The sequence below is a fragment of the Macrobrachium rosenbergii genome, chromosome 54 (assembly GCF_040412425.1).
Source record: "Macrobrachium rosenbergii isolate ZJJX-2024 chromosome 54, ASM4041242v1, whole genome shotgun sequence".
NCBI classification, from domain to species: Eukaryota; Metazoa; Arthropoda; class Malacostraca; order Decapoda; family Palaemonidae; genus Macrobrachium; species Macrobrachium rosenbergii.
In genome coordinates, this window is record NC_089794.1 from 27015698 (window position 1) to 27020697 (window position 5000).

Here is a 5000-nt window from a genome sequence, read left to right on the forward strand (position 1 = left end):
ATATATATATATATATATATATATATATATATATATATATATATATATATATATATATATAATTATAATTACTGTTTCGAGTCTAAGGGAGTCTTTATTCTCTCTCTCTCTCTCTCTCTCTCTCTCTCTCTCTCTCTCTCTCTCTCTCTCTCTCTCTCTCTCTCTCTCTCTCTCTCTCATTGTGCTTCACTATAAAGGGAAATTGTATGGCTCAACCCGTCTACCTAATTAAGTAAAAAGTACATTGTAACCCTTCAACCGTGATGTTTACTTTTGTCACTCTCGAGAATTTTAAGAGTAAAACGTAGGATTTTTCCCGGCTTATCTTAATAAAGGACCCCCAATTATCATCTTAAAGAATATCTATATAAAAGGACCGTTTACACCTTAAAAAGGAGGTAATTTAGTAACCTTGCGTCTATGCAGTGTACAGTTTTACAATGTAAAATACTGTACATGTTTATAACAGGGTTACTGAATCAGGAATTTAGGCTAAATATGCTTTCTGATAATTTCTTTATGTAACAGTGTATATTTTCAATGCAGATTATCATAAACATTTATACTCTTTTAACAGATTAGGAATTTAGGCTAAATATTCTTTCTATTAATTTCTCCTTTACGTAATATAGCGCACACTTTCAATACAGATTATCATAGGGTTTATATACATTTAACTATCAGATCAGGAATTTAGGCCAAATATTCTTTCTGTTAATTTATCCCTTGCGTCATATAGCGTATATTTTCAATAAAGATTATCATAAGGGTTTATATACTTTTAACCATCAGATTAAGAATTTAGGCTAAATATTCTTTCTGTTAATTTCTTTGCGTAATATAGCGTATATTTTCAATACAGCTTATCGTAATGTTATATACTTTTAACCATAGTTTAACCTAACCAAACCCTTCCTAAATTCTCCTCATCTAAGACAGGAAATTAATGTTATGTACAGTAACATGACTGGCAATAATAGCATATATTTTCAATACAGATTATCGTAACGATATATACTTTTAGTCATGGTTTCACCTAACAGAGATCTTACTAAACATACCTCATCTAAGACTGAAAATTAATACAACCCACATTATTATAATATTTAATAAATAATAAAAAAAAGCGGAGACTGAAATTATCTTCAGAAACAAAAATTCCTAAGACAAACTTTCACTATGAATTAGATTTCTAGATATAATGGAAAGTCGTCCTCAAGCCTCGCGTGACGACAGGAATAATTGTGTTTATACAAGAGAAGTTATCTGTGAGAGAGGAGAGAGAGGGAGAGAGAGAGAAAATGACGATGGTATTGATGAAGAGAGAGAGAGAGAGAGAGAGAGAGAGAGAGACAGTAATGAAGGAAAAAGACAGTAATGAGAGAGAGAGAGAGAGAGAGAGAGAGAGAGAGAGAGAGAGAGAGAGAGAGAGAGAGAGAGAAAGATGAGAGAAAGAGAGAGAGAAGAGAGAGAGAGAGAGAGAGACGAGTAAAGATGAGAGAGAGAGAGAGAGAGAGAGAGAGAGAGAGAGAGAGAGAGAGAGAGAGAGAGAGAGAGACCTGATACCTCACCCAATTTCAATCATCACTTTACCTCTGCTGAGTGATCAATTTTACCATCTTCAAAAACATCAGAATGATTCCTATCAACCATAATTAAATGAATAGACATTTTATTGCATTATTACAAAAAATAATATACATAATTCCATATTTTTAGACTGCAGTAGTACATGCCTTATAAATCACGTAGTTTGAAAGAATTGTTCTATTTAAAAAAAAAAAAAAACAACAATACCTACAATCATCTTAATTTTCCTCATGATTCAATGGCAGTGAATATTGCCCCTATAGAATAGATATCTTCTCTTGAAATTACTTGAAAAAATAAAGATCTCCTAAGCTTCGACAGGCCAAGCACTGGGACCTATGAGGTCATTCAGCACTGAAACGGAAATTGACAGCAAAAGGTTTGAAAGGCATTAGAGGAGGAAATTTGCAGTTGCACCACGAATCAATTGTTAGGGGAGGGTGGAAAGGAAGATGGGAGAGAGAGAATATGAAAGGGGATGCAGTAAAAAGAAAAGAATGGGGTTGCAGGAAGGGGTCAAAAGCACGCTGCAGAGAACCTCAAGTAATTCACTGAAAACTCTGATGAAGGAATTAAAGGGAAATGTTTAAGAAATATATTTCATTCATGGATTACCATTTTACAGGTTTTGTTGCAAAAAAATGTTATGATCATTTCTTACAATTTTTGTTGATAAAACACACTCAGGTACTCTAAATTCAACTTTATATATACACACAGAGACACACACACATATATATATATATATATATATATATATACACATATATATAATATATATATATGTATATGTATATATATATATATATATAATATATATATATATATATATATATATATATATATATATATATATATATATATATATATATATATATATATATATATATATATATATATACACACACACATACACTGTATTTAAGAGATGGCATTTAAACGAAGAGAAAGAGAAATCTAAATCTTTGCTTATTTCACACAAAAATAAATTCTCAGCCCTGTAGTCTCACTTTGTCAGTGTGCTCTCCTACCACCCACCCTGTATCCCCCCTTTCCCCACCCCACCCCCTCCACACGTCTCCCCTGACCGAGCCATGCCTCGGGCCAGATATGTAATCTTGAAGCCTAATGGAACCGAATGGCATAAGAGTTAACGAGGTCGCAACTTGTGCAAATTGTGAGGCCATTCGTCCCGGGACAACAGGTGGGTCTTTCTTCCGAGGACATCTTTATTTGTTTCCTCGGAGCGACCGTCATCTGTTTCCCTTTGTTCCGAGTTTCGTCGGATTTGCGTCTTCTTCCAAGACGAAGTAAGAATTTTGATTGTTCAAGATTGTTCTTCGACAGTTTTTGGGGGATTAGTGGTAATGCGGTTGTTACTCGTGTGTGTGTGTGTGTTTATTACTGGAATTAAATCATGCATTGTTGTGATTGTTGTTATGATGCTATACTTGTTAATGGCATAATAATAGTTCTGATTAGTTCTCGAAGTGTATATCTGAATAAAAGCCATATGTATGTATATATAAATATGTGTATGTATGTATGTATGTACTGTATGTATGTATATACAGTATATGTATGTATATATATAAATATATATTATATATATATACATAAACGTGTGTGTGTACAATATAATGTATATATAAATATATATACATATACATACACATATATATATATGTGTGTGTGAGTGTGGGTGTATGTATATATATGGTGTATGTGTGTATATATGTAGGCATTGCGTACACACCAAACCCAAAACCATTAAATAAAAAAAATCCTACATTCAGTCACCATGAAGGCTATATTGCAAGCAAATTGAAATATACTTCAAATTTATATTCATATTTGTCATTAACTATCCATAATATTGCAGTATAAACAATTTGAAAAAATATGAATGTAAAATTGCAATCTGTAGCAATATGTTTGCAATACAGCAATTCTGAAAGCAATTGGAAATTTCCCACACCCCAATTTTCAGTGAGTTTTGCATGGAGTGGAATACAGAGTTTAGGCCAAAGGCCAAGCACTGGGACCTATGAGGTCATTCAGCGCTGGAAGGGAAATTGAAAGTAGGGAGGTTTGAAAGGTGTAACAGGAGGAAAACCTCGCAGTTACACTAAGAAACAATTGTTAGGAGAGGGTGGACAGTAAGAAGGAAGAAAGAGAATATGAATGGAGGTAGAGTAAAAGGAATGAGTTTTTGTATGAAATTAAACAAAAGAAAAATACATTCTGGTTTACTCTGAGCATGATGCCACAGATAGTGGGAATGTAAGTATTTATGTTCTTGCTGTACGCTGGTAAAAAAAAAAATAAAAAAAATAAACAAACAAAGATAACTATATATAAACATATATATATATATATATATATATATATATATATATATATATATATATATATATATATATATATATATATATATATATATATATATATAATATATATATTATATATAAAATATATATATATATATATATATATATATATATATATATATATATATATGAGAGAGAGAGAGAGAGAGAGAGAGAGAGAGAGAGAGAGAGAGAGAGAGAGAGAGAGAGATACTGTGTTCTGACAAACATCAAGATGTGGAATTTACTGCAAAAAAGTCCATGAAAATGAAACTAGTATTTATATTCACGGCAACACTAAATAAAGCCTAATGTCTGTATTTATTCAATTATTAGTTCTTTAGCCTACCTTTCCAACCTATTAATTGACACTGTTTCCCAATTTCTCTAGTAAAGAAGGCGTCAGTGACCCTGGTAGCTGTAACGCCAAGTAGCATACGATCAATCTCTCGATATGAAAACTAAATTGGTTTCATTCAAGAAACCTCGTAACACCATCAGGGCCACCTTTTCTTCTACATAATTCGAAGAAATTAAACATCACCACAGAGCTTCTTCCCAGTCATTACCAGGCCATGGAAACCTCTTCCTTTCCCATAATTCATTTATTCTCCAATTCCCCAGTCTCCCTTTTTATCACCCTTCCTCGTTATGCTTTCCACATTTTTCTCTTTCCACTTTTTTTCCTCTGAGCCAACGCTAAATTAAGCCTTTATTCTGGTTTTTTTCCAATTTCACCTAAATTGAAAGTCAACATTATAACTCTAGGACCTGAAACGACTGAAAACGCAAGATTATTCAACTGACTTCTGTGTGTGTGTGAGAGAGAGAGAGAGAGAGAGAGAGAGAGAGAGACTGTCTTGATTTTTTACCCAAGAAACCACTTCATCTTGCAAGATTAAATTTATGTAGTAACTTATTATATGAGAGAGAGAGAGAGAGAGAGAGAGAGAGAGAGAGAGAGAGAGAGAGAGAGAGAGAGAGAGAGAGAGATTGTGTGTTGATTCTCTCTCTAAGAAACCTATTCAACTTCCAAGATTC